The sequence below is a fragment of the Arachis hypogaea genome, chromosome 19 (assembly GCF_003086295.3).
Source record: "Arachis hypogaea cultivar Tifrunner chromosome 19, arahy.Tifrunner.gnm2.J5K5, whole genome shotgun sequence".
NCBI lineage: Eukaryota > Viridiplantae > Streptophyta > Magnoliopsida > Fabales > Fabaceae > Arachis > Arachis hypogaea.
In genome coordinates this window covers 113928340-113938918 of record NC_092054.1, presented here as the reverse complement: position 1 = coordinate 113938918, position 10579 = coordinate 113928340, and the positions used below count along the sequence as shown (strand labels likewise).

General features: G+C 37.4%; 1 long non-coding RNA gene across 1 annotated transcript; it reads left to right on the top strand.

Moving 5' to 3' along the window:
- The first annotated feature begins 6251 nt into the window (after positions 1 to 6251).
- On the top strand, positions 6252 to 9114 carry LOC112780113 (uncharacterized). Its single transcript, XR_003190990.2, has 3 exons — positions 6252 to 6338; positions 6449 to 6562; positions 9088 to 9114. It is a non-coding gene; the product is annotated as an uncharacterized lncRNA (long non-coding RNA).
- The last annotated feature ends 1465 nt before the right edge of the window (positions 9115 to 10579 follow it).

Sequence of the window (10579 nt, the reverse complement as noted above, 5' to 3'; positions counted from 1 at the left end):
GGCCCGGTTCACTTGGTTTAGTCCGTTGGCCCAATTTTGGGCCAAAACCTTTAAGATTAGAGTTTTAAATCACATTTTAAATATTTCTACCTTCTCTAATTATAAACCTTAATTTCTTAGCATTATTTACTTATAATCAATTTTCTCAGCTGCAGTACCAGACAGATCTCAGCTGGTACTGCCAGTCAAAATTTCAATACGCATTTTTATTATGTTTTCTGACTCAGAAAAATCCACTAAGTCCAAATATCATATTTCAATTATCAAATTTCAATTGCTAAATTTTCTAACCATATTCGCTCCTATTTAATTTATTATTTAATTAAATTACGGTTTGACCAGGTTTTACATACCTCAGCTGTACTGATGTCTCCAAGTACCTAACGAAGTCGTGGAATAGCCATCTAAGAGATGTATAATCAAGCTTGTGGTTCAGTACTATCCCGTCAAGGACTCACAGAACCCATGTAAAAGAGGGATGATGGTCAAGTTACACTCCCAATTCATTAAGATGAAGAATGAAGATACATCTTAGAATGGAATCAAGCATAGATTAAAATAGAATAGTGATATTATTAATACATAAGAATCAGCAGAGCTCCTAACCTTAACCTAGGAGGTTGGTGACTCATACTGTACAGAAAGTAGTGAAAGGTTCGAAAATAGTGTGTAAGATTCCGGTTAAAAGTCCTGAACAAGGGTGATCCTTGTTCTATATATACTAATCAGATAACTAAGAATTACAAGAAATAAGATAAAGTAGTCTTGTAGTGCGAAAATCCACTTTCTGGGCCCACTTGGTGAGTGTTTGGGCTGAGCTTGAGTAAAGCCACGAGTTGGTACTCCCTCTAGGGCGTTGGACACCAGCTTTGGACTCCTGAATGGGAGTTGGACGCCAGCTGCTCCCTTTTGGGTGTTGGACACCAGGAATGGGGTTGGTGGCTGGCGTTGAATGCAAGTTTTGGGTCTTTATTTCCAAAGCAAGGTATAAACTATTATATATTTTCTGGAAAGCCCTGGATGTTAACTTTTCATAGCCGTTGAGAGCACACCATTTGGACTTCTTTAGCTCCAAAAATGCTCCTTTGAGTGCATGGAGGTTAGAATCTGACAGCATCTGCAATCTTTTCTCTGTCTCTGAATCAGACTTTGCCAAAACTCCTCAATTTCAGCCAGAAAATACCTAAAATCATCATAAAACACACAAACTCAAAGTAGAATCCAAAAATATGAATTTTTCACTAAAACCTATGAAAATATAATAAAACTTAAACAAAGCATAATAAAAACTATGTGAAAATGATGCCAAAAAGCATATAAAATATCCGCTCATCACTCCACATCCTCATTCTTTCCATAACATACATCACATCATTTCAACCACTCTAATCCAAAAATCCATATCCAAAGTAATGTTAAACATCAATGAAACAACAATAATAAATCATGTTCATAAACTCTTACCACAACATTATCAACTACAAGCAATAGCCATCAATCCATTCTCATACTCATTCAACATCCTTCACAAATTTTACTAAGCATTAAGCACAATCAAGCATTCCAACCTATCCTATGGTCATCTAGCCTAAGTTTTCACAGAACATTATATATTAAATACGTGAAACCTAAACCATACCTTGGCCAATTTCCACGTATTTTCCAAGGCAACCCACGTATTTCCCATGGACCAAACGAACCAAGCCCAACAATTCTCGCTATCTAAATCGAACCTAAAGTACCAAAATGAATAAAATCTCAACATAGATACTCACAATTTTGAAAATTCAAGGGGGTAGAGAAACTGGAGTGAGAGTGTGGCTTACCTATGAAATTGTTCCGATAGATTCGTAGAGTTCGACGCCACAAACGGTGCGGCAATCGTAGCTCGGAATGGAGAGATATGGTGGTTTAAATTTGGAACAAGGGTTTGGGAATCTATCTTCTTTCCCCTTGTATGCTTCAGTGTTCTTGGATGAATGGGGAAGAAGAGGGGCTTCTCTTTAAGTTATTTGGGCTGAAGGGTTGGGCCTTGGGCCCTTTTTGGGCTCGATTCAACCGGTTCGACCTGTTTGTCCCAATCTTGGGCCAAATTCTTTAAAATTAGTGTCAAAATTCTTGTTTTAATTGGCTCTATCCTATTTTACTATAACATTTGGATTTCTAATTTCTTTTATTAAAAATTAATTTATTGGTTAATTATTCGCTAATTTTACGGGGTTTACAGTATAACCGACAAATGATATCATCAGCTGTAAGACAGGCATGCATCATATGAATTTGCATATTTTGTTTGAGTTTGAAGTTATTTTGGTTTGCCTAATTCCTTATCTGTTATTAACTGATAATTGTAATACTTGCTGTAACTGCTCATTAAATGTGTTTGTCTTGTATTATTTGTGTCTGTGTTTGGTTCTGTTTTGAGATTGAGTATTGGTAAATGAATTGATGCCTTAGATGATAGTGTCGTTAATTATGTTTGGGCCGGAGGCCAATGTTGATTATGTTTGGGCCGAAGGCTGTGACTTGATTCTGTTTTGGGTTAGGGGGCTATATTTGATTATATTATGCGTATTATTGAATTTTAGAATTTTTTTTATAATTTAAAGAAAAGAACTTTGAATTTGGATAAGTAAACGTCAGATTTTTTTTAAAATATTCATAAAATAACGATAATCACTGAACTTGAAAATAATTTCTTATTAAATATCTTCTTATAACAAATTCTGAAAATGCATGGTGAGACCACGTGGGTAGGTTCTCACCCCCCTACAGACTTCTCTTTTCAGGAAACGGACGAAGAAGCTTATGAAGAGTTGTTGAGTTTAGCTTATGCGATGTAGATGTATTAGTTTAGTTATTATTATTCTTCCCTCACCATTAACATTATAATTTTGAGAGAGATAGGAGTTGTATGATTTATATGTATATAATATATATAAGTTACTTGAGTAATAAGTTATGTATATTGGTATATGCTTGTTTGTTTCATGATAAAGTAATTTTTTCAATTTTTCAAAGGAAACAGCAGTACAGTTTGGAGTTAAACGCTCCTATTATATTATTAAGTATGTGAAGTCGTCATAATACTTCTTGCTATTAGAGTGGCGCAGCCAGAAGCGTGACATTTTGATAGTGAGGGTGTTACATTATGGTATCAAAGTAGTTTGTTCCTATTAGAGCCTGGGAATGGACTGACTATGCTTCACTGCATACTCTGAGTGTCTGTCATGCAGTAAGACTTGTCCTAATGACAAGAGTTTGAGTTTCAGATGCATGATTGTCTATGGATTAATGCTGTTAGTCGATTGTTGCATCTCTCACGGTATTAGGTTTGACCAACTTAATACTGATGATTTGTGTATACGAGAACACTAATAGATTATCATAGACGAAATAGAAATAATAGGTTATGCGAATCACGAGGTTTGGGAACATTAGGAGTTATTTTTCAAAGGTCCGTTCAGTTTTGACTTACGATTCTTGTTGTAGGAGTTGGCACATCGTTTCTTGTTTTACAATCTTCATTGGAGTTCTTTGTTTTGGATACCTTTCCTAAACCATGCTTTGATACCTTTTTTTATCATATTCCATCATTTGCATATATCTTTGCTTGACCATGTTCCTAACTATCGACTTGAACCTTTTGGAACATCCATCTTTGTCATAGATTGCTGTCAGTATGACTTTGATTTTCCTCATATTTGAAAATTGAACATGTCGAATCTTTTAGTTTTTCTTTGACATGTTTGAAAAGGGAGGTTACTATGAATCTTTTTCATCTTATATCAATTTTCGAGGGCGAAAATTTTTTAAGGTGGGTAGATTGTAACACCCCATATTTTTTAAATTTTAATTATTATCAATTTATTTTAAGTTATGATTTATTTATTAAATTAAACTCATTATTTTTAGATATTATTTTATTAAAAATAATTAAATTAATTTTATAATTATTTGAGTTCAATTAAATTCAGATTCTTATGTATATTTTTTCTGTTATGATGAAATATTTTATATAACTGAAACTATAATTTTGGAAATTTATAAGTAATGAAATATATATATAAAGACAGAGTTTAATTAATGATATTATTATCGAACTCGATATCCACCGATATGAGTTAATATTAGTACTCTTCAGTGAATTTAGCTTTGCTAATGCTTCATCATATATCTTTTATCATTATGTTACTGATGTCATTTATATTAGTAACTCATATATATTATTACCTGTGTTTTAATATATCCAACTTTCATAATTATCTGTTTAAGATATTTATAACTTGAACCGCTGACTAAGTAGCTCAGAACCTTGACACGTGGCCACTTAGTGACACCTGCCCCTTTTAATCAAATGCATAATCTTGATCACCGAAAATCACAAGAAAAAGAAAGAGAAATGTCGTGAGAGAGAGAGAATGAGAAACCATGGAACCTCCAACCTTCGGCGTTCGATTTCTTGAGCTTCGTAACTCCAATAAAAATCTAATCTGATTAAAGTGTTCGTATCTTCCTCCTCTTCACGTTGACACCATTTTGTTCGGGAGAAGTCACCGGAGGGAGGCGCTGAACCTTCCATAACGACAGCCGTGAAGAGCGTCGCCGTCGTTGATGCTAGTCGGGGTCGCCGTTGAATTATCGCTAGAGGCTGCGCCACTGTGTCTCTGGCCGCGGTGGTTGCCAGGAGTGGTTACCAGAGCCGCTATCATTTTATTCCTCTGTTACTTTCTAAATGCAAGTTGTCGTTGTCGCTGCGAAGGTGTAATGGAGCGGCGATTGTGGCTGCCGTTGTTGGGGGCCGAAAAAATGGATTTTGTAAGACCCAGAACCTTTGAAAAGTCTTATTATGATCAAGTCTCAATCCTATGGTTATTTATAGCCTTAATTTCAGAAACTGTTTTATTAAAGATAATTAAGGCAAGTTTTGATTTATCGAATTTGAGACGAGTTATGATTATTATCCAATTTTATAATTATTGGATTATTTTCTATATTTGAATTATAAAGTTGATAGTTATAAAATAATAAGTATTTTATATGATTTGGTTTGGATAAGTAATATTTTAAATATTAATACTGCTATTTTGGAAAATGAAGAAATTAAGTATATTATTTCTAATTATTTGGTTGGGACATTTTATTGAAAATAATTTGTAAAAATGAGGAGCAAATAGTATTTTCTATATACAATTAGTGTTGGATTTAATTGGGGTTTCAATTACTATATTATCCCTATTTTTAAGTGAAATTACTAAAATGTCCCTAACCCTAATTTTACTCAAAAACCCTAACCCAGTTACCCGGTTCCCCTGAGCCCAGCAGCAGCAACACTTCCCCTTTCCCAAATCAAAGCGCAGCCACACCTCCACCCCTGCTTTATCCCCTTCGGTGTAACGCACCCTCAGTCCCTATTTTAGCGCCGCAACCCTCCTTACAGCCGCCACCCTTTCTTCTTCCTTTTAGCAAACCTGCAACACGACAACTTCAGAGAAGAAATGGAAATAAAAAAGGGGGAAACTGAGCCAGAATGAGGGAAGGAGAGGAAAGAATGGCGTCGCCGGCGTGTCGGGCTTCACCACCGCCGTCGCATCGCTGTCGTCAGCCCTGCGAGTTGTCACCCGCACCGCTGCCGTCGAATCTCCGCAATGCTGTCGCCACTGTTCGCGCAGAAGAGGGTTGAGGAAATAGCTGCCGTATGCGAGCTAGAGGAGCTCTTCCTCGCCGATCTGCTGCCGTTGGGATCACGTACAGGGAACACGCGAGATGGGTGGTGCGCCATTGGAGCCACATCGTCGTGTCCCTCACTGTCGCCGCCGCGATGGAGAGCGAGAGGCAGAGAGCTCGCGGTGGGGGAAGGGTCAAGCGCCGTCGTGCCGTGCAAAGGTATCCCCGCCGTTCCTGCCACCGTCAATGCCACCGAGGCTCCGACCGTTATCGTTGTTGAGGGAGCTCGCCGGAGTTGCTGGAGGCTGCCACTGCTCTATCTGGTCCTGTGTTGAGTTGCGCCGGTAAGCCTCTGCCGCCAGAAAACGTCCCTGCTGTTGCGATGCCGGAGTTCTGACAGCCGGAAAACCTCGCTGCCGCTGTGGTTGTAGTACACTGTATAGCCGCCGGAGAAAACCGCCTTGGCTGCTGAAACCACCGCCGGTAAGGGTCCTTGCAGTCGGTTCTCATTCTTTCTGTTCTTAGGTTTTTATGGTTATGACGTTGTCGTGCAGTCGCGGTTGTCATGGTCGGAATTCGTCTCCACTGCTGCTTGAGGTGGCTGCCGGGCTGCCGCTGAACCGGTTTGAAGACCGCCATTGTTCCGGTTCAGCCGTTCCTCCTTCGATTCGGTAAGCGTTTCGATTTGAAAGCTTTTTCGTTATTATTCTGTTATCTCACGCTGAGGTTTGTGGCGTTAATTGCTATAAGATTGAGTTCTGTTGTTGTATGTTGCGATTAGAGTTGTTGAGACTGTTGCGAAAGTGGCTTGGAGCTGAGGTTTTGGTTGCCATCAGTTCGGTTTGAGGCGGAAAGGACTCCATGAGGCGTTTGGGTTATGGAGTTGTGTTTTGAGGTAGGGGCGCTTTCCAAAAACTACAGTTTATTATTGGAATTATTACATATGGGTACTGATGTGAGATATTGTGTATTTGGTCATTGTATCTGCCTTATGTATTATTTGATTGACTCGAATGACTATGGATGTTGGTTTGGCTGAATTATTGTGCGACTTGTGAAATGTAATGTTTGAAGTTGACTCTTTAAAGATTTGAAATGAGTTTAATCCGTTGAGGATCGGTTTGAATTGAGTCAATTATTTCGATGATGTGAAAGATAGAATACTTTTAAAATTCAGCCTGGGTTGCTTTAATTGATTTGGTTTTGATAAATGATTTATTGCTGAACCGATTCTTTAAAGCTTTAGAAATAAGTTAAATCGGTTGATATTGAGTTGATTTTTTGAAATGGTTTCCTTGAGATACGCCACTGAGGCGACTGTTGGATTTAGCTTGCTTTTGAATTGATTTTCTGGTTTTGAGCAATTGAAAAGGAATGAGAAACAGTTTAGTTGGGACCCGAACCGGGTGGCAAAAGTCCAAGTTTTAGGGGAGGTGCTGCCGAAATTTCTATAAAAATCCGAGTCTTTATTGAAATGTTGTCTGGCAAATGATGAGTTAAAGACTTCTACCATTTTATTTGAATTATCACGAAAAGGATGATTCATGCTTTCGAAATGAGTTAGTAAAGAGGAAATTGTGATTTAGTCTTGCTTCTTAAGAAAGGCATTGTATCTCTTTCATGAGGAAGTTATTTAGATGAAACTTGTGTTTTAAAGCTGTTTGAATGTAAAAAAGGGTTTATGCCTTTGAATTTGACTTGGGGGTTTCAATTAAAGAAGTTTTAATGATTTTGAAAGGACCTGAATGTCTCTTGACAAGTTTCATTTTGAAATGTTTTGAGAAAGGTTTTAAGTACTCTTTGAATTCTGAATTCTTGCAAGACTAAGGCAATTTTGAACAGTGAAACGCTTTAGAATTTATCATGGGGGTTGAAGTTGGTTTTGCCTAAGTAAAGGAAATGGCTTTGAAAGAAGTAAATGATTATGTGACTCGGTTTGGCTTAGATCCTATTTTATTACTCAAATCGGAAAGCCAATATTTTAATGATTTTAAATGAATTTGGCGAAATGAGTTATGTTATTCTCCCCTAAAGACTTGGACTCTGCCGAGAAACTTTTGTTATAAAATCCCATTGTTGGATGGGTGATTTTGAATATCTCAAAGAGGCTTTTAACTTGCCATGATTATGGAAGTTTTGAAAAGAGGATGCCGAGAGTGGCATTGTTTTAAAAGGGGAATTTACCTTGAGTAAAAGTGGCTTATGAGCCTGAGATGATTTGAGAAATGAGATCTTTAAAGCCAAGGCTGAAAAGAGTCGAAACTTGATTTCAAAGTGAAATGAATTGAGAAAATAATTTATGGCTTAAATGCCGATTTCATAAATCTGATGATTTTGAATGGTGGAGGTGCTGTTATATTATGAGCCGGAATGGCTATGTATGATTATGAATATTGACTGGTTCTGGATTGAACCGTGAGCCGGAATGGCTGTGTGTGATTATCAATATTGGCTGGTTCTAGACTGTACCGTAAGCCGGATGGCTGAGATGGATGTTGATCCATGGATGAGAATGAATGCATGTATATGCTGAATTATTGATAATTGTGATTTTTGCACTTTCACTATTGGAGATGAGGGTTTCCCTAGGTAGTAGCAATGGCTAGCCACCATGTGCTCCAGGTTGAGACTCGAAGCTCTGTTAACCCAATGTCGTAAGTGTGGCCGGGCAGTGTGAAAGGCCCGGATGAGCTCGCCCCCATAAATATTCACCAGTGATGGTGATGGATAAATATTCAGCAGTGAGGGTGATGGATATGGATCATGATTATGATCAAGTTTATGATGAGTATAACTCGAGTTGGGGATGCACGACAGAGGGACAGTCCAATGGTTAGCTACCAGGACTTGTCGGATTGGCTCTATAACCGACAGATGATATCATCAGCCACTAGGGACAGGCATGCATCATATGCATTTGTGTGACATTGGTTGGGTGTGCATATTATACTTGGTTTGCCTATGTGATTAATTGCTAACTGTTCTACTTGTAATAACTGTTTGTTTGTGCTTGAACTTCCTATCTGTGTTTGCATTTGGGACTCTGTTGGATTGTGGTGATTGGTTGTTGGTTGGATTGTTTGGGCCTAGGGCCGTGGTTGGAAAGAGATGAACTGATGGTTGATTTCGGTTTTGTGTTTCTGGTTTGGAATAAAATTATGAAAGGCTATTTTGGTTCCGCATAGATAAACCGTTTTGAAAGGCTTTTGAGTTTTTGAGAATTGAACGGTTCTTCTTTCCGAAAAGATTTCCGACTTTACTTTCATTGTAAACCGTTGTTTTTGAAAAGAGGCATAAGACGGTTATGAATCACTGGTGCGGTTATCTTCACGTATCCTATTACAGTAATTCCCAAAAACCCTCTACTGAGAACCCTTTCGAGGATGATGTTCTCACCCCCCTACATTTTTCCCCTTTCAGGATATGGGCGCAGAAGTTACGAAGAGCTTATTTAGTTGTTGTTGTGATGCTCAATATTGTTTTAGTTATGGTTTATTGTACCCTCGCCTTTATCTTGATATATTCTGTAAGAGGGATAGGAATTGTATTGGATTATGCTTGTAATAATATTTATATATATGTATGTATACATATATGTATGTACTCTTTATGAGTTTCTGTAAGTTGTATGATATGTATGGATGTACGTTGTATAGCAAAAGTATTTTTGGGAGCGGTATTGCGGTTTAAAGTTTCAAACAGGCTCATATTTTAGTATTAAATAGTATAAATGTCGTCGTAATATCCGAGCTATCAGAGTTGCGCAGCCAGAAGCGTTGCCTTTGGTAGTCAGGGTGTTACATTATGGTATCAGAGCAGTTCTTCCTATAGAGCCTGAGGAATGGACTGCCTATGCTTCAGTTGCACGCTCTGAGCGTTTGTCATGTATTAGGTCTTGTCGAATGACGAGAATTAGAGCTTTATGCACATGACGATCTATTGATTAACGCCGTTAGTCTTGCATTGCATAATTCTTGGTATTAAGTTTGGCCGGCTTAATACTAGTGAATTATGTATATGAAAGCACTGATGGGTTATCATAGATGAAGTCCGAGTTTTGAGGAAAGCGAATCGCGGGTTTTGGAAAAGTTGGAAACTATTTCTCGAGGCTATTCAGTTGTGTGTCTTGAATTTTGTTCGAGTCGACCCATTCTTTTATATCCTAACTTGAAGTTCTTGTTTGCTAGTCCTTTTGAAAAGTAGTTTGATTTTTCAACTCTATTCCTCTATCCATATGCATTCTTGTTTTACCTTAAGTGCATATGCTGGTTTAAGATCCTTGTTGCATCTATCTTCCTCTGTTTGAGTTCTTCTTGATTCAAGTATTCTTTGATATAGCCTTGAACTTGTCTTAATGTGCTGTGACTTTTAACTCCGGGTTCTGATTCCATTCTTTGAGAAATTGTTGATTCAGTTTTTCTCTTACTGGACAGTGATCACAGCCAATTTTGAGATTTTATAAATTGCTGTTGATTAGATATATACTTTTTTATATATGAGACCTTGAAATTATTTATGCAGTTTAACAACTATTTCTTTCTAATACCTTGCCTGTACTTTTACTGGTTTACGCAATTGCACTTACTTTAAAAGTAAATTTTACTTTCTAGTAATTTTACTATAGCTCCAATGGACATCTTTATTTGATTGTGTATTTGGATATTTTTCAAAATTTTGGAAAGAAAAAAAAATTTTCATTTTTATCCTGGTTGAGTTTCGTTTGATAAGCTCTACTTAACTTATTTTGAATTGAGTTGGGTTTAGCATACTACATGGTTTATGCCATTGTTGTTCTTTTGAAAATGTTAGACTCATAGCTTTCCTCTTATGAACGGACTCGTTCCTTCTTAAGCTTTTCACCTCTATGAATGTCATACGTGACTCTGTCTTTAACTAATCTTTTACATCTTGA